This window comes from Enhydra lutris, unplaced genomic scaffold (assembly GCF_002288905.1).
Source record: "Enhydra lutris kenyoni isolate GAN:26980312 unplaced genomic scaffold, ASM228890v2 scaffoldscaffold22, whole genome shotgun sequence".
NCBI classification, from domain to species: Eukaryota; Metazoa; Chordata; class Mammalia; order Carnivora; family Mustelidae; genus Enhydra; species Enhydra lutris.
In genome coordinates this window covers 15216478-15243314 of record NW_019154106.1, presented here as the reverse complement: position 1 = coordinate 15243314, position 26837 = coordinate 15216478, and the positions used below count along the sequence as shown (strand labels likewise).

Genomic DNA, 26837 nt, shown 5'->3' with positions numbered 1-26837 from the left:
GAAGGTCTTTCATGTGATTTCACTCCCCATTTTCTCAACTGTTGTGTCCTTACTCATATTAACTTGGCATTAAATAGGTGCTCTAATATAAAACAATAATTAATAATTGAATAGTTATTACATCTATATTGGTAAATAATTATTTAATATATCTATTCACACTTCAAGGTCGATAATAAAATGAATGTTAAATGAAACAAAAGAAAAACTGGTTATGGCAAGTGGGGAAATACATGATGATTCAATCATCACTTGACTAAAATTCTTTGGGTGGTATTTTATTTTTGACTGGCAATAGTCTCATAATTGATCCAAACCTATTTTCCCCTACATGTTACATCCTTTAGACCTTAATAATGTGATTTGGTCTAGGAGTGCTAGGACACATATTTGGGTGTCTTCCACTCTTTCTCATCAAGAACATAATCTTTTTTTTCTCTAGTCATTGCTCTAGGGGAGAATACTGTCCAGAACAGTTTAATTTATTCGAATTTGTTCCAAATATTCTATTAAGCTAATCTGTAATGTCCTTACATTCTCTTTCAGTAAAATCTGTAGTGATGTAGAAAGCCATAGGCTGTGTCTGCACATATAACTGGAAGGTTTATTTTCCTGATACATGGCCTGAGAGATTTCTGAGAATTCAAATGTTTGCCCAGGCTGGAGGTTCTGTTCATCCCTAGATGTTTCCTTGATAATTTTTCTGTGTATAGACATCCTCATTGCCTGTGCAAACATGACAAAGGGTCCAATTTTCTGGGATGATGCTGGGGAAAAGTAAAACATCCCTGCCATTGGGTAGGAAGAGTCCTTGGGGATATGTTTTCTATTTAATTTAATTTTTATTTTTATTACTTATTTGAACTCAATTAATTAACATAGAGCACATTCTTAGTTTCTGAGGTAAAGTTCAGGGATTCATCATTGCATATAACACCCAGTGCTCATTACATCAGGTGCCCTCCTTAATGCCCATGACCCAGTTACCCCATACCCCACCCATTTCCCCTCCAGCAACCCTCGGTTTGTTTCTTATAGTTAACAGTCTCTTATGGTTTGTCTCTGATTTCATCTTATTTTATTTTCCCCTCCTTTCCCCTATAATCCTCTATTTTGTTTCTTATTTTCAATGTATGAGTGAAATCATATGGTAATTATCTTTCTCTGACTGACTCATTTTGCTTAGCATAATACCCTCTAGTTCCATCTACATCATGGCAAATGGCAAGATTTCATTTTTTGATGGCTGCATAATATTCCATTTATTTATATACCACATCTTCTGTACCTATTCATCTATCAATGGAAATCTGTTTTTTTTCCATGCTTTGGCTGTGGTGGACATTGCTGCTATAAACATTGAGGTGCATGTGCCCCTTTGGATCACTATGTTTGTATCCTTTGGGTAAATACCTAGTAGCACATCTCAGAAACAACAAACATTAGTGAGGATATGGAGAAAAGGGAATTCGCTTACGAAGCTGGTGGGAATGCAAGCTGGTACAGGCACTCTGGAAAACAGTATGGAGTTTACTCAAAAAGTTAAAAATAGAACTACTCTATGGCCCAGAAATTGCACTACTAGGGATACATATTGAATGACTGACCAGGTAAAGATTTGTACTACCTAAGAGATAACTCAGTCATGGTCTTTCAGGAAATTAAATTCCAGCATTTGTCTTAATAGGCAATGAGAAGGTTAATGTCCAGGGACATGAATAGTATCCTTATACTCTAAGTAAAGGACATTGTAGTTTCCTAACTTTACTGAATTTTATTTATAATATATTTAGGACAAATAATATAATTGGCCATGTATTTCTACTAATTCTACTAACCTAATTTCTACTAATTAAATAGTCATCTGAAGATGACTATACTTATTTTACTAAATTGTTCTCTTATTTTTTCTGTGACTATATGAGAAATAAAGTCCATGAAGAAAGAACTTTACATGTGTTTTATCCCCTGTTTATTAATTGTTGTGCCCTCACTCATAGCATGGTTCCTGGCATTAAATATGTGCTCTAATATAAAAACAATAATTAATAATTTAATACTTATTACATCTATATTGGTAAATAAATATTTAAGATATCTATTCACACCTTAATGTTGATAATAAAATGAGTGTTAAGTAAAACGAAAGGAGACCTTGCTATGATAAGTGGGGAAATGCATGATAAATTAATCTTCATTGGAATAAAATGCTTTGGCTGGTATTTTATTCATGCCTGGCAATCGTATCATAATTGTTCCAAACCCATTTTTTTTTCATGCTACATCCATTAAACCTTAATTATGTGATTTGGTCTGGTAGTACTATTATGCATAGATATTTTTAAAATATATCTGTGGAAATTTCCAGTGAATTTAATTAAGCAAGAATCATCACTCTTGGACACTTTCCAACTCTGACTTAATGACATATGTGGTCAGATGGGATGAAATGTCTCATGATCTCTTTCCCTATTGGGAAGAAGATGTTACCCTCTTAAAGGGTAAGCTGATAAATTTTTAGGTTTTTGCTAGGCCGAAAGCACACCTCCCAAAACAGCACAAGAACATCTCTTCTCAAATTTTGAACTCAACTGATGTGGTCATACCAATAGGATAGAATGAGATAATGAACCAATTGAAAGTCATTTTTCTATTTTTGAAGTTAGTAGGAAAGAAGTTACCCGAGAACAATCTCCTTGGAAATGGCTGGCTGCTATCTTCTTTTGTATAATTAGATTACTTGTCTTTTAGATAAATTATCCTAAGGTAATAAAGTTTTCTTTTCTGTGTGGACCATGGAATTCTTTTTACATAACCTACAGTGCAAATAAAAGCAATGTCCTGAATAATCGGGGGGAAATGGACTGATAACCAAATGATATAAAATGCACCCCATGAGGAAAATGGACTGATAGCCAAATGAAATAAAATATACTGTCAGGTATTAATGAAGCTTTTTACTTTCTTTTGTCATACTGGATAAAGGAAAAATTCCAGTCCCAGGAATGAGTAAAAGTCTTCCTTCAGCTTGTGGACATACTGTCACAAGGTAAGACTAACAGTTAATCTTGGGAACCAGGCTTCTACGTGTGTGTATTTTTTTTTTAATCATATAAAAGTTAAATTACTTTGAAATAAGGGAAACTTAGATTTCCATTCCAGTTTAATCACTTAAAAATGGGTGACCTGGGAAAAAGAATTCGATGTTCTGAGCCTCAGTTTGTTCAACTATGAAATGAAGATTACAGTTCTTCTTACTGTAAATATGAAATGTGATTCATTAAGGTGTGAGTGTGTGATTGGAATCCACGCTAGGCATTGTAAGCAGTGGAGTGATTCAAATCATCCTTATAAACAGATCATTTGAGCTGCCTTATGAGAATAAATTGATGGAATATTGAATTGGAGATGTTCAGAGTTAGAGATGTTGCATATGTGAAGTTTAAAAATTAAGGGAAAGACCCAACATTGGAAAGGTTCCACATTTTTGGTCGGAAAAGGATTCATATTCAGCCAGAGATCCCAAGAAAGAAGTCTCAGTGAAGGAAGACAATCCAGGGTGGTGATCTTTCATTCCTAACTTGAGCCACTCAGTTTGAAACATGTCAGTTACCTTTAATCAGTCTCAAGTATTTCCTTTTTGTGACTTTATAAACTGTGTACCTTTTCATGGAATTCCCTTGTCCTCTTTTCTTGTCTTTCCACTTTTTCTTTTAAAACTCAGTGGAAGCATTTCTTCCTCTGGGGAGACTTCTCTGATGTTTTTGTTTGGCATATTCCTACTTCTGAACTTTATGTTTTTAACTGTTTTTATAATGACACTTATAACATTGGTGATTACTATGTATGCTATTGGTATTACTATGTATGCTATCACTGAATGTAGGAAACCATGGCTTATTCAATTTGGGAATCACCTCTATGAAACATCGGACAAAAACAGGTACTTCTACTGGTGAGTATTAGGGAGGGCACATATTGCATGGAGCACTGGTTGTGGTGCATAAACAATGAATTCTGGAACACTGAAAAGAAATAAAATAAAATGAAAAACAAAACAAAATAAAAACAAAAACAAAACACAGGTACTCCTGCCACATTCTTTAATTGAATGAATTAATAAAAAAATTAAGCTTAAAATGTATTTAAAAGTTTTCTCCCTTGTTTTATAGATCAGTCTGCTTCTAACATGAGAAGTCAACTCTTATGCAGACTAGATAGAACCACCAAACAATGTAACTTACTTTGCCTCTTGGGCCTCACCCAGGATCCAAAGGAACAGAAGATCCTTTTTGTTATGTTTTTAGTCTTTTATATTTTCACAGTGGTGGGCAATTTGCTCATTGTGGTAACTGTAAATGTCAGTAAGATCCTGGGCTCACCTATGTACTTTTTTCTTGCTAACTTACCTTTTATAGATGTCATTTATTCCTCTTGTATTTCCCCCAGATTGATTTCAGAGGTTTTCTTTGGGAAAAGTACCATATCCTTTCAATCTTGTATGACCCAGCTCTTTATAGATCACCTTTTTGGTGGCTCAGAGGTCTTTCTTCTGCTAGTGATGGCCTATGACCGCTATGTGGCCATCTGCAAGCCCTTGCATTATCTGGTGATCGTGAGGCAATGGGTATGTGTTGTGCTGCTGGTAGTGTCCTGGGTGGGAGGTTTTCTGTATTCAGTTATTCAGGCTATCACTATTTATGGGCTCCCATTCTGTGGCCCCAATGTCATTGATCATTTTTTCTGTGACATGTACCCCTTACTGAAACTGGTCTGTACTGATACATATGTGGCTGGCCTGTTAGTAGTGGATAATGGTGGAGTGATCTGCAGTATTGTGTTTGTGCTCTTGCTTATCTCCTATGGTGTCATCCCGTACTTTCTCAAAGAACTTTAGTTCAGAAGGGAGACGGGAAGCCCTCCAGACCTGTGGTTCCCTCATCACTGTGGTGGTCTTCTTCTTTGTTCCATGCATTTTCATTTATGCAGTACCTGCTAAGACCTTCTCTATTGACAAATCATTGACTGTGTTTTATACAGTCATAACCCCCATGTTGAACGCACTGATCTACACTGAGAAATTCTGAGATGACAAATGCCATGAAGAAGCTCTGGAAGAGAAATGTCATATCAAATAGCAAATAAATGCATCATCAAGATTATAGTTTATCATTAGAGCCAATCACCTCAAATGTTCAGATCCATTTTACTTTAAATGCCTTTATAGTCTGAGTGAATAATTTGTAATGAAGTGGTCAATGCAATGTTATAGTTTATTTATTTTTAATTTTTTCATTCTGGTAAAATTAATATACAGTGTTTTGCTATTGTCATATACACACTAGCATGTTTTAACAGTTCTATACATAGTGGTCATCATGAGTAAACTCTTACTCTCCATATGTGCTGGATATTGATGAATTTTTATAGTTACCTTAATTTTAATTGTTATATTTACTTTTTAACTTATATTCTTCTTATTATTTTTTATATTTCCTTGGGTTCCTTTTTTTTAACATAGAGTGCTTTATTAGCTTCATGTGTGCAATATTGTAATTCATTAGTTCTATTCATCACCAAATGCTCACAAAAACAATTGCACTCCTTTACCTCCATCACCTATTTAACCCATCCCCCTTCTTCCCCTGGTAACCATCAGTTTTTTCTCAATAATTAAAAGTCTGTTTCTTGATGTCTTTCTCTCTCTTCTCCCTTTTCTCATTTATTTAGTTTCTTAAATTTCATAGGCGTGAAGTCATATGGTATTTGTCTTTCTCTGACTGACTTATTTTGCTTGGAATTATACTCAGTAGCTCCAACCATGTTGCTGCAAATGGAAATATTTCCCTGTTTTTTTTTTTTTTTTATGTTGGAGTAACACACACACACACACACACACACGAGCACACACACACACACACACACACACACACACACACACACACACACTTGGAAGTTTCCATAATCTAGCTATTTTAAAGAAAGCTGGTACAAATGTCGGGATGGATTTATCCTTTTAAATTAGTGTGTATTCTTTGGGTAAATGCCTACTAGTGCTATTGTTAGATTGTTGATTAATTCTATTTTTATGTTTTTGAGGGACCACCATACTATTTCCCAAAAGGCTGTAGCAGTTGGCTTTCCCAGCAACAGTACACGAGTATTCCTATTTCTCTATATCCTTGCCAACATGTGTTTCTTGTGTTTTTGATTTTAGCCACTCCAACAGGTGTGAGGTGATATCTAATTTGTAGTTTTGACTTGCGTTTCCCTGAAGGTAAGTGGTGATGAACATCTTTTCATGCTGGCCATCTGTATTTTTTTAAGAGAAATATTCATTCATGTAGTTTGCCCATTTTAAAACTGGGCATTTGTGTTTTGAGGGGTGTTAGGTTTTATAAGTTCTTTATATATTTTGGATACTAGCCCTTTAGACTCCTGTTTTATCTTTGTTCTATTTACTACACTAGTCAACATGCTGAATGTTTTGTAGACTATTCTATTTTGTTTGCATGATATATGGAATTCTTAGTGTATTTTACTTTTAAATAAAGAAATTATAATAGGTTGTAGTAAATATTAAAAATTGAATCCATACAAAGTGAGAAACATTGTAGAATAAACTTTTACCCATCCCTCACCAGAGTCTCTGTTCTAAGATTGTTCAGTTAGTAATCTTTGGTAATAAAATATATGTGTGTTTTTATCTACATGTATAACTTTTGCATTTATGACTCAGTCTCCTGAAGATCTTTCCATACTAGTCTATATACATGTAAATCATTCTCAACTTACTCAAAGTCCTTAAATCTTCTTTCTGAAGATAAAGGAAAATTCATGTTTCTAGTCCTTTTCATGTTTTCCCCAATTTTATTTTGTTATGGCCAATAACTACACAATAACTACAATAAAGTTCTTTTGAAATTGTTAAAGCATGAAAATGTTAAAGCATGAGTTTTTAGAATTAGAATTCTTGGATCAAATGTATTTAAAGGTTGATATTTGTAGTTATTGGTGATATTTCAAAAAGTCAAGAATGGTGCTTTTTTGAACAGTTATTGAGTTGTTGACACTATTTTTTTTTAAATATATTAATGTGATTATTTACATTGCAGGATTTTATTGCATGGGATTATTGTAGAATTTATGCTTTGATATTCATAAATTAAAATACCCTATGGGTTCTGGTTTTGTGCAAAACTTCTTAGGTTTTGATATCAGTTTATAAATGGAGACTTATGAAACCACCCTTTAACAATCCCTACCCCCAGCCATTTCTCATCTCTCTGTTAGACTTACTGTTTACTTTTATACCTAAGGTAGCTCTTTGATCTGCTAATATGCTGTCCAATTCACTTATAAAATTTTGTTTCATTACCTATTGTCCCACTAGAATGTCCATTCATTGCTAGATCCTTAACAGTTATGTTAGACATGGCAATGTAAATAATTGAATAAATGTTTATGGAGAGAATTAGGAATCTGATTTTTTAAAATAATGCATTTTCTTAATCAGCTTAATAGCATTGGGGTGATATTTTATTTGAAAATTACACTAGCATTTATTTTTTATTTTGTTCCTCATAGACACTATGAGGTTGATACTATACTTGTACCTAGTTTATGGTTGTACAGATGGAGGTTCATGGGGATTAAGTAGCTTTCACATGGCTGCCACCCTGAGAGAGTGTCAATGCCAAAATCAGTCCCCAGACTTAAACATGTGTTACTAATCACATCTGTCCAGCAGCAACTTGGGTGGAATTCTCCCACAAAGACATCTCAGGTTGGTGTTTCCTTGATGGTTTGTTTTTCTTTTTTCTTATCTGATTTTATTTATTTATTTATTAACATGTAATGTATTATTTGCTTCAGGGGTACAGGTCTGTGATTCATCAGTCTTACACAATTCATAGCACTCACCATAGCACATACCCACCCCAATGTCCATAACCCAGCCACCCTATCCCCCTTGCCCCAGAAACCCTCAGTTTATTTCCTGAGATTAAGAGTCTCTCATGGTTTGTCTCCCTCCTGATCCTATCTTGTTTCATTTTTTTCCCTCCCTACTCCCATGAACCCTTGCCCTGCCTCTCAAATTTCTCCTATCAGAGAGATCATATGACAATTGTCTTTCTCTGATTGACTTATTTCACTTAGTGTAATATCCTCTAGTTCCATCCACATCATTGCAGATGGCAAGATTTCATTTTTTTCTGATGTCTCCATAGTGTTCCATTGTATATATATATACCACATCTTCTTTATCCATTCATCTGTTGATGGACATCTAGGTTCTTTCCATAGTTTGGCTATTGTGGGCATTGCCACTATAAACATTTGGGTGCACATGCCCCTTCAGATCACTACATTTGTATCTTTAGGGTAAATACCCAGTAGTGAGATTCCTGGGTGGTAGGGTAGCTCTATTTTCAACTTTTTGAGATTGTTTTCAGCTGTTTTCCAGAATGGCTGCACAAGCTTGCATTCCCACCAACAGTGTAGGAGGGTTCCCCTTTTTCCACATCCTCACCAACAGCTGTCATTTCCTGACTTGTTAATTTTAGCCAACCTGACTGGTGAGGTGGTATCTCACTGTGGTTTTGATTTGTATTTCCATGATGCCAAGTGATGTTGAGAAGTTTTTCATGTGTCTGTTGGCCATTTGGATGTCTTCTTTGGGGAAATGTCTTTTCACATCTTCTGCCCATTTCTTGACTAGATTATTTGTTCTTTGGGTGTTGAGTTTGACAAATTCATTATAGAGTTTGGATAGTAGCCCTTCATCTGATATTTCATTTGCAAAAATCTTCTCCCATTCTGTCAGTTGTCTTTGAGTTTTATTGACTGTTTCCTTTGCTGTGCAAAAGCTTTTGATCTTGATGAAGTCACAATATTTCATTTTTGCCCTTGGTTCCCTTGCCTTTTGTTCAACATCTGCAAATCAATCAATGTGATACAATCCATTAATAAAAGAAAGAAGAAGAACCATATGATACTCTTAATAGATGCTGAAAAAGCATTTGACAAAGTGCAGCATCCTTTCTTAATCAAAACTCTTCACAGTATAGGGATAAAGGGTACATACCTCAGTATCATCAAAGCCATCTATGAAAAAACCACAGTGAGTATCATTCTCAATGGAGAAAAACTGGGGGTGTTTCCCCTAAGGTCAGGAACATGGCAGGGCTGTCCACTATCACCACTGCTATTCAACATAGTATTAGGAGTCCTAGCCTCAGCAATCAGACAACAAAAAGAGATAAAAGGCGTCCAAATCAGCAAAGAAGAAGTCAAATTCTCACTTTTTGCATATGATATGATACTTTATGGGGAACACCCAAAAGACTCCACTCCAAAACTGCCAGAACTCATACAGGAATTCAGTAAAATATCAGGATATAAAATCAATGCACAGAAATTAGTTGCAGTTCTATACAGCAACAGTAGGACAGAAGAAAGAGAAATAAGAAGTTGATTCCGTTTACAATTGCCCCAAAACGTAAGATACCTAGGAAAAATCTAACCAAAGAGGCAAAGAGTCTGTACTCAGAAAAGTATAAAATACTCATGAAAGAAACTGAGGAAGACACAAAGAAATGGAAAAATGTTCCATTCTCATACATTGGAAGAACAAATATTGTGAAGATGTTTATGCTACCTAAAGCAATCTACTCATTTAATGCAATCCCTGTGTAGATGCCATCAATTTTTTTTTCATAGAAATGGAACAAATGATCCTAAAATTTATATGGAACCAGAAAAGACCCTGAATAGCCAGAGGAATGTTGCAAAAGCAAATCAACATTGGTGGCATCACAATTCCAGACTTCAAGCTGTATTATAAAGCTGTAATCATCAAGACAATATGGTAGGGCAGAAAAAACAGACAGATCAATGGAACAGAATAGAGAACCCATAAATGGACCCTCAAGTCTATGGTCAACTAATCTTCAACAAAGCAGGAAAGAATGTCCAATGGAAAATAGACTGTTTCTTCAACAAATGGTGTTGAGAAAATTGGACAGCCACATGCAGAAGAAAGAAACTGGACCATTTCCTTATACCACATACAAAAACAGACTCAAAATGGATGAAAGACCTCAATGTGAGATGGCAATCCATCAAAGTCCTTGAGGAGAACAGAGGCAGCAACCTCTTCAACCTTAGCCGTAGCAACTTCTTCCTAGAAACATCACAGATGGTTAGTTTTTATCCACTTTACAGATTTCTCTCAGAGACATTAGTCCATTGATGTTTCTTTCTCTGCCATTGTTAGTTAAGGTAAATTATGTTTCCTTACCATTTCACTCAGGTTTTCGACATTATTGGCATAAATTGAGTAATTAGTATCTGGTGATTCTTTTTTTTTTTTTTTTTTTTTTTTTTTTTGCTGTGCTTGTAGTTATATCTTACATATAATTTTTAAAATTTAAAAACAGTAAACTTGGCATAATTTCAAACTTATGCACCCCTGGTTATTCCAAAATCTGAAAGAGAAGTTTGTAAAGGGTCAAGGGATTTTCAAATTTGGACAGCCAAGGTTTTATCTTTCTCTAGTTTCAACTGACATTTGCCCCCAAAGAGTCAAATATCCTCCTGAGCACAGTAAAATAACAGGATGGGAAGTTGCATTTATCATGCACCTTGTAAGTGTTAGAAAATCTGGCAGAAATGTTGGCCAGAGAAAAGACAGGACCCTTGCAGGATTTCATAATGACCCTCTATCCTCACCTCCCACCATGAAAGCAGTCACATTATACTGACAGTTGCAAGAATTCACCCTATAACTTGATTTTTTTATCTTAAAGATTTTATTTATTTATTTATTTAGGGCAATAGTGGGGAGGGGCAGAAGAAGAGGGGGAGAGAGTATCCCAAGCAGATTCCACATTGAGCACAGAATTGAGACAATGCTTGACCCCATGACCTTGAGATCATGATCTGATATGAAATCAAGTGTTGAACACCCTACCAACTGAGCCAATACGGTGCCCCTGATTCTGCTTTTTGGCTAGGATTCATGCCTTTTCTTCACTACCCATCTTGGGGGTGGGTGGCAAGGGTCAGAGGTAGCCTTGAACATTACTATTCTCACTGTAGTTTGTATTTCTATTATGACTTAAAGCATCCCATAAAGAGGAGGAAAATTCTGCTTTTAAAATCACCCTGAAATAAGTAAGGTGGTTTAGGATTTCTTTATTCAGCATGATACTGATTTTGGATTTAAGTATACTTTTATTATATATTAAGATAAATCCATCTATGCTCATAATATAACAATACATTTTGTCGGGTTTGGCCAGCAAACCCTGAAGCAGCAAATAAGATTGCTTCAGACACCTCAGTAGGAGAAAGGAGAGGGCTTGGTCACCAGACAGTTTAGTGGTGAAAGGTCCCAAGCCAAACTCTGCTTCCAATTTTATTGTGAATGTTATCAATACAACAATGGAATAAGAAAGGAAAGAAGGAATGGGAAGCTGTAATAATCCAGACAGTGCTATTGGGAGTATCTTGTGAATAGAACAAGCTGTGCTTCTGATGGACATGCATGTGGGGAGTGCCCAGAGCATGTGACTTCCAAAGATAAGTGCTTCTCCTAAGTCAAGCATTTACTCTCTGGATGAGTGCATTGAGCCACAATGAGGATCTGGCTGTTCAGAGCCCAAAACCTTGAAAAGGGGCCCAGTTGTCTGGATATTCTTTGCTTTTCTACTAGTCTGATCCAGGGAGGCATGGGTTTATTAAGTATTATCTAGCCAGACACTATGAATTCCCACATTTTTAGAAAGTGAAATACAATTAATTAACTATGTTCAACAGCTTATAAATACAACCATGTGTTTTTTTTTTCCTTGACCTATTTTCATCTGATATAGGTAAATTTAAAAATATATAATTATCTTTGTACTGGGAAGGTTCATTCAGCATAAGAAGGGGCAACAGGGTCTAAATTTACCCTTGTGCCTAAAACATCAAACAAGCTGGAAAATAACAAAATATTGGTTTTCAAGACTAGACATCAGAAGGAGTGATCACTGAGAGATGAGAAAAAACAAGTTGAGTCCTAGGATTGTCTCAGCTTTGCATTTAAAAGTTTTCATACTATAGCACAGACAGGAAATCCTGCAGACACTTTGAGTTGAGGACAAGGAACTGAGAGTCCTACAGTAAGGCGCCAAGGGAGCTAGAATTCAGAGGGTGATATTCTGGAGAGGATAGAGCTACCAAGGCAGAGCGAGAGAGAGATGGATGGAGAGAAAGAGAGACAGAGACAGAGAATGGAAGTAGAGTGAGTGGGAAAGAGAGGGAGGAAGTGAGAGAGAAGGGGAAAAAGGAAGAGTTAGTTAGAGGAAAGAAAAGGAGGGAAGGGGAAGGAAGGGAGTATGGAGAGATAGAGGAAAGGGGAGGGAGAAAAAAGGAGGGAGAAAGGGGGGAGGGAGAAAAAAGGAGGGAGAAAGGGGAGAGGGAATAAGAGAGATATAATATGAGAGGGAACTTGAGAGAGAGCATGAGATATTAGTGAGACTATGTGAGAGACAATGAAAGAGAGAGAAAAGGAAAGGATCAATGCTGGAGAGCTGCAAGGATTCTCCTAGATTGTTCATCAGAGTAGCGATCAGTGTGTGCATGTGCATTTGAGGAAACTGCTTGGGGCTGGGTGGTAATTTACCTGATTGCATTAGGGAGGATTGCCCAGTGCTCCCTGGGTCAGTCACAGTGGCATGTCTTTCAGCTGGACAACCTGGGCAGGTTCTGGCTCACAGGGCAGGACACTGGCTGAGATCTTAGGAAGATCTTGCATCAGTAATGGGACACAATTTTCCCTAAACTGAGCACTGTTCCAAACCTGCCGAATAAACCATAACAGTAAGAATAAAGAAACAATCCCCAAGGAAAACATCCAAGAGAAACTAATGTGTTTAGAATTTTATGTTTCTGCTAACATGAGAGATTGGTCTGATTATTGTTCTTGTGATGCTCTTGTTTCATTCTGGTTTAAGGGTTATGCTGGGTGCACAAAATGAGTCAGGAAGTATGTTAAGTTCCCCTCAGCCCTGAGCCATTTATGTATGGTCCTACATTTTGATTAATTCTTATATAGTATAATAATGTTATATGGGAGTAGAATTTTGTTTAGAGAGAAGAAAGGTATCAAATGGTTTATTTACTTAAAAGTATAGGTAATTCCACGTTTAAATTATTTTTCTGTGTCTCTTCAGAAATCTACGTCTTTCTTAACAGAGCTCCACTTTCTAAACAGGCAAGTATACGGTCATAAATTCATTGGTGATATTCTTTTGTTATCTTTTTCAGGTATGTAGAATGCATTGATGACACCACCTTCATTCTTGATTCTGATCTGTTGTTCTTTCTTTTAGTTTTTCTTCACCCATTTTGCTAGGAATATTAATTTTGTAAATCTTTCAAAGAGCCAATCCTGGCTTTATGTATTTTCTCTCTTTTTCAATAAAATTCAATTTAATGATTTCTGTCTTTTATTTACTACTTCCTTTCAACAGTGTCCTCTCAGTTTATTTTGCCTTCCTGTTTTCATCTTCTTGAGATGAAATGTTAATTCATTTCTTATAATATCTCTCATTTCCTAATACTTACTGTTAAAGCTACTAATTCCGTTCTACACACTCCTTTAAATAATTGGGAAACACTGTTATATTTGGGTTGGATTCCATTATATATGTTCTGTATGATTTAAGTCCTTTGAAATGCATGGCAACTTGTTTTTTTTTTCTTTTATCTTTTCCTTTTTTTCTTTCTTTTTTTTTTCTTTTCTTTTTTTTTTTTGGCTAAGCAGTGTTTGTGAGCACTCTGAGGTAAGTGGAATCCTCCCACAGTGTTTTCACCCTCCCCACTCCCATACTAACAGAGATTCTATCTACTAGCCTTTGTGCCCCTATGTGACAAACTCAAGATTCTTCCCCTTAGGTTAGAAGCTTGCTTTACTACATTCGAGACAACATTTCAACGGGTTGTATGAAATTTGCTCTCATGATGTTCTGGATGTCAGTTCTAGGTGTCCATGTGCAAATACATAGCTTAAACCTAACTGAAATAGCTTTGCCTATTTTGGAAGTCATGCTTGAAAAATGAAAGGTTTTACATATTTTATTTCTGTCCACACTGGACATTTCTCTTTTGGTGATTCAATCTTAAGTTGTTCTTTGGGGATTCTACATCCTTCCCCTCAAACCCCCAGAGGACATGTTCCTTCAAGTCCTGTTGTACATAGTAATTATCCTGGTGGCATCTGGAGATCCAGGTCTACCCTCAAAATTATGATGGCAGTCCCAATGAATTTAATTAGAGAAGAATGACTTGTGGAGATGCACCAATGGAATGACTCAATAGTGCTTGTTGTGGTTCAAATGAAGATAAAGTTTTGCAGACCTTTATCTTGACCTCAGAGTTTATTTGGATCCATGTTCATATGACTGGCTTTTTCAGGAATCAAATGATGGACTCAGAATTTAGTGAAGCGTCTAGATGAAATTATTCTCCATCACTCAGGGAATCCAAACGTTAACTACACTTTGTGCAGACAGACCAGTATAAATTATTGAGAAGTGACAGTCATAAAGGCTATTTCACTATTTTGCTTATATTGACATGAAAAATAAACCACACAATCTTTATTTAAACAATTCACAATTTTCTCTCCGAAAAGTTTTTTTGTTGTTGTTGCTTTTTTGTTTTGTTTTGTTTTCTTTTGTGTTTTTGAGGGGCCTCAAGAGGTTGGTTTAACATTTGTTATTACAGCAAATTATGCTAATAATGAAAATTTTGGTTCTCTTTGTTCAAGCCAATTTTCAGAACTGTTAAGATTACAGGGCCTTTGTACTCATTTGAAAATCCCAGAAATTTAAGAGGTAATCTTTTTCTGAAAGACTGAAATGAATAAAACTTTCTGCGAACATAGAAAGCATTGTTCACATGGAAACAGTTCAAGGTGCTGTGATGATGCATGTGTTTTCTTGATCTGTGTGCACAGAGATAGTATCAGTGCACAGAAGAGAAGGGAGAAGGGACTGCAACCTTGAATTGAAAGGTGTTTCAACATGCAGGTAACCCAGGAAGTGTAATTAGATGTAAGATTCCAAAGTAGACTTTATATTTTATATCTTGGTGGTGCTGGGATTCAGTCTTTTAAAAGTTCTGCCGTGTGAATCTGATAATCAGCTATATTAGGGATTCTTTATGGTTATTAGAATATATGGGAATGAGCTCAGTTCTGTAATACTCTTTTTAGCTATTGAAGAATCCAAGGTCACACTTTCATAATCAAGCTCTTACTTCAGCTCTCATGTTTCTGTTTACCGATGAGTTTCACCATCATAACATATATCTGTTGACTATTCCTTTAAATGCTTCTTTATATGATTTACCTACTTGCCATTGGTTTCTTTGTCTTCTATATTTTATTTGCTTAGAGGTCTGTGTCTATTTTGATAATAACTCTGTGTATGTCCTCTAAAATGCAAGTCTTTTCCCCCATCTACTTTTATCTATTGATGTCATGGTATCTTTAAAGTCCTTGAGATGTTTTGATATCATAAAATGTATCAATTTCATTTATGAGTTAAGAGGATTCTAGAAGTTAGAATGTCATCTCTTGTGTTAGCTGGGAAGTAAATACAAATCTTGCTGTAGTTTTTCAATAAAACAACGCATTAAAAAAATTTTTTTAAAGATTTTATTTATTTGACAGACAGAGATCACAAGTAGGCAGAGAGGCAGGCAGAGAGAGAGGGGGAAGCGGGCTCCCCGCTGTGAGCAGAGAGCCCGATGCTGGGCTGGATCCCAGGACCCTGGGATCATGACCTGAGCTGAAGGCAGAGGCTTTAACCCACTGAGCCACCCAGGCGCCCCAGCATTTAAAAATTTTTATATGAAGAATTCACTACATGTACAATTTTACTAGCTTCCAGACCTTCCAAACCCTTGTATTATTTGTCAATCATGAATCAAAGGGCGTGTGTTCTGTTGTTCCTGTTGGCCTGGGTTGGAGGTTTTCTGCATGCTGTTGTTAAACTTCTCTCGGTTTACAACCTTCCCTTCTGTGGTCCCAATGTCATCAACCACTTAATCTGTGACATGTATCCGTTATTAAAACTTGCCTGCACTGACACCTACATTATTGGCCTCACTGTAGTTGCCAATGATAGGACAATCTGTGTGTGAATCTTTACAATCTTACTCATTTCCTATGGGGTTATTCTGTACTCCCTGAAGACTCTTAGTCAGGAAAGGAAGCACAAAGCCTTATCCACTTGTGGCTCTCACATTACAGTGGTGGTCCTCTTCTTTGTCCCTTGCATTTTTATGTATATGAGACCTCCTTTCACCTTACCCATTGATAAATTCTTGACTGTGTTTTACAAAGTTATCACCCCTATGTTAAGCCCTCTGAGATATACTCTGTTAACAGAGAGATGAAAAATGCCATGAAAAAGCTGTGGACCAGAAGAAGAAAATGATGCCGAAGAGAAATTGTCACCTTTTTTCAATGAAGAGTTGCTCCATCCAGGAAAGGATTATTTATTTGTAATGAATTTCTCCTCAGGTTTAATGAACTTGTGTATGATGAAAGCATTAAAGTGTACAATTTACAATGATCAAAAAAGATTTCAAAGATTTTCAAAAATTGTTAGGAAAATAGGCCTGTAGCTTTTGGGCATAAGATGTCTTTCTTGAAACTATGGGTTTCGGTTCTATGTGATAAGTTATGCTACAGTTAATACTGTACCTTTATTTTCTTTACTGGACAATTTTCACTTGCTTCTCTTTTGCCCAATTGTCCTTTTTCAGAATTACTAGTGCTCATTACATATTTCTGAGAAGCATTTTAAGAAATGGGACATAAACACTTGGTTCACTCTTTCCTTACAAAGACAACTCCTATTAATACTTGAGGTATATGTTTTAATTTTGTATTTCAAGATATTTAATTGTATAATTTTGTTCATTGCTTAGCACATAAGATTGAAAGGGAATGCTGCTTTCAAGCTATAATATTAATTATAAAGATGTTACGTGAAGAAAAAGCCTGAACGAAAGACGTAGATATAATAAGTTAGATTCACTTATTTTTCTGAGTAGGGATTCATATTATCTCCTCATGTGGAGAAGCTTTGTTTGGTGTTATATTTTCATTGAGATGACCCGTTAACATTCCCTGATCATTTGGAATATCTGATAATATTTCCATCAATTTTTTAGTATCCCCATCTCTTCTTCTGCTTACAGTGTTTCATAGTATTTTTTAGGGACCTTGGCCCTTCCTTTCATATGTGGAATTACCATAATGCATAATTCATGACCTTCAAATATGCAAAATGGAACCTGACACCAGATATTTTGGATGGTATCATCAGTAAGAAAGATGCTGACAACATGGCAAGCCATTCTTACCTCTGCTGTGTATGGAATGCAGATTATTTGGCAACAAAGAGGCCATAATATATATTGATTTCCTTAATGGAGATCTCTTTCATAAGCATCCCTCTCTCTGAATGAGGTTTGAAAGAAAATATTATTGGCCTCTAAAAGTGTAGGAAGCATGCAGTCAAAGAAACTCCTGGCTTTGCCTCCCTTATTTAGTCTGGATTCATGAGGTACTCAGGCTATGGGGAATGGAGTCTTTCACTGGTAAGTCACAGTGTATGAAAAACTCTATATCCCAGTTTTCAATCCCAGTTAGTATTTCCTAGAGATCCTTCATGTCATCTCAAAGTCTTCCCAAACATGACATTATTCATTAAATGATAGTAAACATTTGATTTTATCAGAAGTTATATAATTAAGTCACCATCTTTTGGATTTTGAAGTAGACTCAATATATGTGTTCCCCCTAAAATTCAGGAGTTAAATCCTATATAGTACATGGTATATAGAGGTGGAGTGTTTGGGTGGTGATTAGGTTATGAAGGCAGAGCTCTCATGAATGGGTCTAGTGTCTCTTTAAAAAGAGGTACCACAGGAATGCCTGGATGGTTCAGTCTGTTAAGGGTCTGCCTTCAGCTCAGATCCTGATTGCAGGGCCTTGGGACTGAATCCCTCATGGGACTCCCTTCTCTTCTTTTCTCTCTGCCCCTTTCTTTGTCTCTCATGAATAAATAAATAAAATCTTTAAAAAAAAAAGATAAAAAGAGATATCCCGGGGTGCCTGGATGGCTCAGTGGGTTAAGCCTCCACCTTTGGTCCAGGCCATGATCCCAGGCTGTGTTTGTGCCCCACATCAGCTCCCAGCTCAGCAGAGGAGGCTCATTCTCTGTCTACCTGCTGTTCTCCTTGCTTATTCTCTCTCTTTCTCTCTGTCAAACAAATAAGTAAAATCTTTAAAAAATAAGTAAAAAGAGACACCACAGACCTCACTTGCCTTTTTTTTTGCCATGTGAGGAAACAGAAAAAAGATAGTAATCTATGAACTAGGAAGCAGGATCTCACCAGGTGGTAGATTCTGCAAGTGTCTTGATCTTGGACTTCCCAGACCCTAGAACTATAAGAAATATATGATGCTGAAGCCAGTCTATGGTATTCTGTTATAGCAACCCAAATGGACTTACATAGACATTTAGTTAATTTCCAAGTTTATTGAGTTATTTCAAGTATTGAGATGAAAATCCTGGTCAATTGTCTATGTTCATCAGTCTGTAAATTCCCTTAAGCCAGAGAAAGTTACTTAATTGTCCTTGTACTCTGTATTTGCACAATGTCTGGGACATAGAATCCATTCCATGAACTTTGTCAGTTACTTGCATTCTCAAATTCTTGAACTACTGGAATGAGAATTTTGAGTTTTTTCTTCATTATATATATTTGCAACAAATATTTCATCTTCTTTGATATTTGCTACAACATGTTTTATTATATGTATGGGTGTTTTATATAAATATCTCATCTTTTAATATTCTTTTATTTTTTATTTTTTTAAAGATTTTTTTTTTCTTTTTCTTTTTTTTTTTTTATTAATTTTATTTTTTATAAACATAGAATATCTTTTTATCCCCAGGGGTACAGGTCTGTGAATCGCCAGGTTTACACACTTCACAGCACTCACCATAGCACATACCCTCCCCAATGTCCATAACCCCACCCCCCTCTCCAAACCCCCCTCCCCCCAGCAACCCTCAGTTTGTTTTGTGAGATTAAGAGTCACTATGGTTTGTCTCCCTCCCAATCCCATCTTGTTTCATTTACTCTTCTCCTACCCCCTTAACCCCCCATGTTGCATCTCCTCTCCCTCATATCAGGGAGATCATATGACAGTTGTCTTTCTCCAATTTATCTCACTAAGCATGATACCCTCTAGTTCCATCCACTTCGTCGCAAAAGGCAAGATTTCATTTCTTTTGATGGCTACATAGTATTCCACTGTGTATATATACCACATCTTCTTTATCCATTCATCTGTAGATGGACATCTAGGTTCTTTACATAGTTTGGCTATTGTAGACATTGCTGCTATAAACATTCAGGTGCACATGCCCCTTCGGATCACTACATTTGTATCTTTAGGGTAAATACCCAGCAGTGCAATTGCTGGGTCATAGGGTAGTTCTATTTTCAACATTTTGAGGAACCTCCATGCTGTTTTCCAGAGTGGTTGCACCAGCTTGCATTCCCACCAACAGTGTGGGAGGGTTCCCCTTTCTCCGCATCCTCGCCAGCATCTGTCATTTCCTGACTTGTTAATTTTAGCCATTCTGACTGGTGTGAGGTGATATCTCATTGTGGTTTTGATTTGTATTTCCCTGATGCCGAGTGATATGGAGCTCTTTTTCATGTGTCTGTTGGCCATCTGGATGTCTTCTTTGTAGAAATGTCTGTTCATGTCTTCTGCCCATTTCTTGATTGGATTATTTGTTCTTTGGGTGTTGAGTTTGCTAAGTTCTTTATAGATTTTGGACACTAGCCCTTTATCTGATATGTCCTTTGCAAATATCTTCTCCCATTCTGTCAGTTGTCTTTTGGTTTTGTTAACTGTTTCCTTGGCTGTGCAAAAGCTTTTGAGCTTGATAAAATCCCGATAGTTCATTGTTGCCCTTGCTTCCCTTGCCTTTGGTGATGTTCCTAGGAAGATGTTGCTGCTGTTGAGGTCAAAGAGGTTGCTGCCTGTGTTCTCCTCAAGGATTTTGATGGATCCCTTCCTCACATTGAGGTCCTTCATCCATTTTGAGTCTATTTTCATGTGCGGTGTAAGGAAATGATCCGATTTCATTTTTCTGCATGTGGCTGTCCAATTTTCCCAGCACCATTTGTTGAAGAGGCTGTCTTTTTTCCATTGGACATTCTTTCCTGCTTTGTCGAAGATTAGTTGACCATAGAGTTGAGGGTCTATTTCTGGGCTCTCTATTCTGTTCCATTGATCTATGTGTCTGTTTTTGTGTCAGTACCATGCTGTCTTGATGATGACAGCTTTGTAATAGAGCTTGAAGTCCGGAATTGTGATGCCACCGACTTTGGCTTTCTTTTTCAATATTCATTTGGCTATTGGAGGTCTTTTCTGGTTCTATATAAATTTTAGGATTATTTGTTCCATTTCTTTGAAAAAAATGGATGGTACTTTGATAGGAATTGCATTAAATGTGTAGATTGCTTTAGGTAGCATAGACATTTTCACAACATTTATTCTTCCAATCCAGGAGCATGGAACATTTTTCCATTTCTTTGTGTCTTCCTCAATTTCTTTCATGAGTACTCTATAGTTTTCTGTGTATAGATTATTAGCCTCTTCTGTTAGGTTTATTCCTAGGTATCTTATAGTTTTGGGTGCAATTGTAAATGGGATGGACTCCTTAATTTCTCTTTCTTCTGTCTTGTTGTTGGTGTAGAGAAATGCAACTGATTTCTGTTCATTGATTTTATATCCTGACACTTTATTGAATTCCTGTACAAGTTCTAGCAGTTTTGGAGTGGAGTCTTTTGGGTTTTCCACATATAATATCATATCATCTGCAAAGAGTGATAGTTTGACTTCTTCTTTGCCGATTTGGATGCCTTTAATTTCCTTTTGTTGTCTAATTGCTGAGGCTAGGACTACTAGTCCTATGTTGCATAGCAGTGGTGATAACGGACATCCCTGCCATGTTCCTGACCTGAGCGGAAAAGCTTTCAGTTTTTCTCCATTGAGAATGATATTTGCGGTGGGTTTTTCATAGATGGCTTTGATAATATTGAGGTATGTGCCCTCTATCTCTACACTTTGAAGAGTTTTGATCAGGAAGGGATGCTGTACTTTGTCAAATGCTTTTTCAGCATCTATGGAGAGTATCATATGGTTCTTGTTCTTTCTTTTATTAATGTGTTGTATCACATTGATTGATTTGCGGATGTTGAACCAACCTTGCAGCCCTGGAATAAATCCCACTTGGTCGTGGTGAATAATCCGTTTAATGTACTGTTGAATCCTATTGGCTAGTATTTTGGTGAGAATTTTCGCATCTGTGTTCATCAAGGATATCGGTCTGCAGTTCTCTTTTTTGATGGGATCCTCGTCTGGTTTTGGGATCAAGGTGATGCTGGCCTCATAAAATGAGTTTTGGAAGTTTTCCTTCCATTTCTATTTTTTGGAACAGTTTCAGGAGAATAGGAATTAGTTCTTCTTTAAATGTTTTGTAGAATTCCCCCGGGAAGCCATCTGGCCCTGGGCTTTTGTTTGTTTGGACATTTTTGATGACGGTTTCAATATCCTTACTGGTTATGGGTCTGTTCAGGCTTTCTATTTCTTCCTGGTTCAGTTGTGGTAGTTTATATGTCTCTAGGAATGCATCCATTTCTTCCAGATTGTCAAATTTGTTGGCGTAGAGTTGCTCATAGTATGTTCTTATAATTGTCTGTATTTCTTTGGTGTTCGTTGTGATCTCTCCTCTTTCATTCATGATTTTATTTATTTGCATCCTTTCTCTTTTCTTTTTGATAAGTCTGGCCAGGGGTTTATCAATCTTATTAATTCTTTCAAAGAACTAGCTCCTAGTTTCGTTAATTTGTTTTGTTTTTTTGTTTCTATTTCATTGATTTCTGCTCTGATCTTTATGATTTCTCTTCTCCTGCTGGGTTTAGGCTTTCTTTCTTGTTCTTTCTCCAGTTTTTTTAGGTGTAGGGTTAGGTTGTGTACCTGAGACCTTTCTTGTTTCTTGAGAAAGGCTTGTACCACTATATATTTTCCTCTCAGGACTGCCTTTGTTGTGTCCCACAGAGTTTGAACAGTTGTGTTTTCATTATCATTTGTTTCCATGAATTTTTTCAATTCTTTTTAATTTCCTGGTTGACCCATTCATTCTTTAGAAGGATGCTGTTTAGTCTCCATGTATTTGGGTTCTTTCCAAATTTCCTCTTGTGATTGAGTTCTAGCTTCAGAGCATTGTGGTCTGAAAATAGGCAGGGAATGATCCCAATCTTTTGGTAATGGTTGAGACCTGATTTAGGACCCAGGATGTGGTCTATTCTGGAGAATGTTCCATGTGCACTAGAGAAGAATGTGTATTCTGTTGCTTTGGGATGAAGTGTTCTGAATATATCTGTGATGTCCATCTGGTCCAGTGTGTCATTTAAGGCCTTGATTTCCTTGTTGATCTTTTGCTTGGATGATCTGTCCATTTCAGTGAGGGGAGTGTTAAAGTTCCCTACTATTATTATATGATTGTCCATGTGTTTCTTTGATTTTGTTATTAATTGGTTTATATAGTTGGCTGCTCCCACGTTAGGGGCGTAGATATTTAAAATTGTTAGATCTTCTAGTTGGACAGATCCTTTGAGTATGATATAATGTCCTTCCTTATCTCTTATTATAGTCTTTGGCTTAAAATCTAATTGATCTGATATAAGGATTGCCACTCCTGCTTTCTTCTGATGTCCGTTAGCATGGTAAATTGTTTTCCACCCCCTCATTTTAAATCTGGAGGTGTCTTAAGGTTTAAAATGAGTTTCTTGTAGACAACATATAGATGGGTTTTGTTTTTTATCTATTCTGATACCCTGTGTCTTTTGATTGGGGGCATTTAGCCCATTAACATTCAGGGAAAATATGCTTTAACCAAATCAGAAGAGATCCCAAATCATGAGGGGGGAGAAAGGGGATAAAAAGAGTTTCAGAAAGAAAAAAAAAAAGAAACAATTAAAAAAAGAAAATGAATAAAGAAAAAATATAAAAAAGAAAAATATATATTAGATAATCTAGTTAAAAAACTAAAAAAGAAAAGGGTAATAGTTAAAAAAATTTGGCAGAAGAAGAGAAAAACAAATTGAAAAAGAAAAAAAATTAAATTAACTGCAAGGCTATAGAATCATGGGGAAAAAGCCATGAGTTCCATGCTTTGCTTTCTCCTCCTCTGGAATTCTGCTGCTCTCCTTGGTATTGAAACTGCACTCCTTGGTAGGTGAACTTGGTCCTGGCTGGGTTTCTTGTTGATCTTCTGGGGGAGGGGCCTGTTGTAGTGATTCTCAAGTGTCTTTGCTCCAGGCGGTATTGCACAGCCCTTACCAGGGGCTGGGCTGAGTAATCGGCTCAGGTTTGCTTGGGAGCTTTTGTTCCCTGAGCGCTTTCCATAGAGTTCCGGAGGACGGGAATGAAGATGGCAGCCTCCCAGTCTCCGGCCTGGAGGAGCCGAGAGCCTGGGTCCCCACTCCTCAGTGCGCCCTCAGAGAACAGCGCCCAATTACTCCCGTCACCCTGGTCTCCATCCGCGCTCCGAGCTGACCAAACCTGCGACTGGTTCAAGGTAACCCCGAGCTGAGAGCTCACTCCTCGGCTCTGTCTCTGTAGCCAGCTTCCCCGTTCTAATACCTGTAAGCTCTGGGACACTCAGACACCCCTGATCCTTCTGTGACCCTGCGGGACCTGAGGCCACGCTGACCCCGCATGGGCTTCACCCCAGTTAAGCCTCTGGAGCGATGTCCCTCAGTGGAACAGACTTTTAGAAGTCCTGATTTTGTGCTCTGTTGCTCTGCCACTTGCCAGAAGCCGGCCCCTCCCCCCGTGGTCTATCTTCCCATCACTTTGGATTCACTTCTCTGCCAGTCCTACTGAAAGGGTCCGTAGACAAAAGGATGAGACTGATACAAGGTGAAGGTCAAGCAAAGCTTTATTTCGTGCCAAGCATCAAGAATCAAACTGACCGGCCAGGGCCGACTCTTACAATGAGGTGACCCCTCCCAGTCTCACAGACTAACTTTTATAGAGTAAAGGCCATGTGGTTGAGCCTGGCCACACACAGGTGGCCAATTGAATTACATCTTACCCCATGATAGTCATCTAATTCAGCCTATGACCTTGGCTAGAATTGGCGCCTTTGTCTGGTGCCCAAAAGGCGGGGGCTTACGCTCCCTGGTGGGTAATACGTGCACTTTCCCTTGATTGGACGTTTCCATCTGGCTGGACATGTCCTTGAATCTGGACTCCGTTATCGGGGGCTATTTGGCCATATTTCACCAATTCTGTTTCTAAGCGCTTTCCTCTTGGGGGAAGGGGCAGGTTCAATCTAAGTTTACTGCATAAACAACAAAATGGCTCACTCTGGCTAAGTAAGCCCTTACACTACCTTTCAGTAAGTGGTTGATTTTCTGTTTCTAGAATTGTTGTTCTTCTTCTCTTCGATCTCCCGTTGGATTTGTAGATGTTTGCAATCTTTAGATAAGCTATCTAGCTGATCTCCTGCTACCTGAAGTAGTCTCAGCCTGCTACTTCTCCGCCATCTTGACTCTGTATCAAGGAGCTTAACATTTTGCAATTTTTCAATTATTATGAATATGTAGAAATGTAATTTAATATTTTATTTGGAGCTTGTGTCCTAAAAACTCACTAAATTCACTTATTATTTCTAGTAATCTCTGTAGATTCCTTAGGGTTTTCTATGACACAATCACATTTACAAAAATAGGACAGTCCATTTCTTGGAAAGATACAGGAGTATTTAGTTTTTTGATTAATTTTTTAGTCCTTTTTCAGAAGCTTGTGTTTTTCCTTTATTTTACCCATTTTATTAAGGTATCAAATTTATTACAATGATGTTTTTCATAAGAACCATTTATTACCATTTTTAAAATCTGAAGCACATGTATGATTTCATCTGCTTTTTAATTGTTGATATTGGTAATTTTCTCTTGATTACTTTTGCTAGAAAATTATCATTGCAGAATAAAAGTTTCAATTTTTGGGTGTTTTGTTTATTTTATGTTTTCTATTGTATTTATTTTTGATCTTTCTTTCATTACATTTCCCCTCCCTTGGCTTTAATTTAGTCCTCTTTTTGTAACTTCTTAAATTAAAAGATTAGTTGCTTTTAAAGTTTTATGTTTAACATAAGTATAAAGCTATGCATAAATTTAGGTAAGCTGAAATAAGCAACTTTTTGTGTGGTTTAGCATGTAAGGAAGATCTTCAACTGATTCATACAGGTATTTAATCACTCATTATCGATGATCCTTAAGACATGGAGAATACAATTCGCAACTAAAGATATGTGGAGATGAAGATGCTCATTGGAGCTCATCGTAAGCTGTGGGAAAACAAATAAGAGTGGAAGCCCCTGGAGTTTTGGTGTAGAGGCAGGCTCTTGTTGGAAAATAATTTGTTTCTTGTAGAAACACTCAGTGGACATTGGATTAAAATTAAGGGATTGGGGGCGCCTGGGTGGCTCAGTGGGTTAAAGCCACTGCCTTCGGCTCGGGTCATGATCCCAGGGTCCTGGGATCAAGCCCCGCATCGGGCTCTCTGCTCAGCAGAGAGCCTGCTTCCTCCTCTCTCTCTGCCTGCCTCTCTGCCTACTTGTGATCTCTGTCTGTCAAATAAATAAATAAAAAAATCATAAAAAAAATTAAGGGATTGAATTAATGAACTGAAAATCATTACAATGTCAGTTGACATAGATTCAGGTCTTGGTCAACTGCATCCATTTAACACAGACCTACAGAACTGTGACTACCTATCTTTTAAAGAATTTCAACTTCAACCTCAGCAGCTTCCCTCATCTTAAGGCCTTCTGCCTCCGCACCAGGGCCTCTTAGTAGAAATGCTAACAGCTAGAGATAGGACTTTCTTGGCTGAGGACATGATTGGATTAGTGAACCCAACACTGGTTATCCTTTCACTTTGGTTTAAATGTGATTTGCCTTACTTAATTTTGCTATATGAAACTCACAATTTATTATTTGTTTAACCTTTTTTTCTCTTCAAATTAGAGATTTCTCACATATTTGACTGTCTGCTACTTAAAAAAAAAGATTTTATTTATTCATTTGAGAGAGAGAAAATGAGAGAGAGCACAAGTGGGTTGAGGCCAGAGGAAGAAGCAGACTCCTGCTAAGCAGGGAGACAGGACTCCAACCTGTGACTCCAAGATCATGAATTGAGCCAAAGGCCATTGCTTAACCACTACTATCTGACTAATCTTTCTTGGCAAAACTGAATTCACTGAGCACAGAGCCCAAGATGGGGTCCAGTTGGGTCTCCAGGTGAGGCTCTATCCCAGAATCCTGAGATTGTTACCCGAGCCAAAGTCAGATGCTTAATGACTGAGCCACCCAGGCACCCCTGAAGTTCTAGTTTTGAGTGCTGTCAGTACCTAAGAAGAATTATAAATAAAATGATGTCCCATTATCCCCTGCCTCTTTTTTCAGGATCTATTTTTCCTCCCTCCCTATCTTGCTTACCCTAATAATTTTAGAAAAAAAATGTTTTTCAAAAAAATTTTGAAAAAAATAACAATTTGTGAAAATTAAAGGTCAGTTCCTTTTAGTTCAAATATATTTGCTGAAAATCTAGGTAGTGTATGTGTATTGAGAATTATGGGGTAGGCAAAAATTAAAGGGAGAAAACTCCC

General features: G+C 37.0%; 2 pseudogenes; both read left to right on the top strand.

Annotated features, from left to right (window-relative positions):
* The first annotated feature begins 4223 nt into the window (after window positions 1-4223).
* Window positions 4224-5145, top strand: LOC111149823 (annotated as a pseudogene).
* A 7863-nt stretch (window positions 5146-13008) lies between these two features.
* LOC111149908 lies at window positions 13009-16496 on the top strand (annotated as a pseudogene).
* The last annotated feature ends 10341 nt before the right edge of the window (window positions 16497-26837 follow it).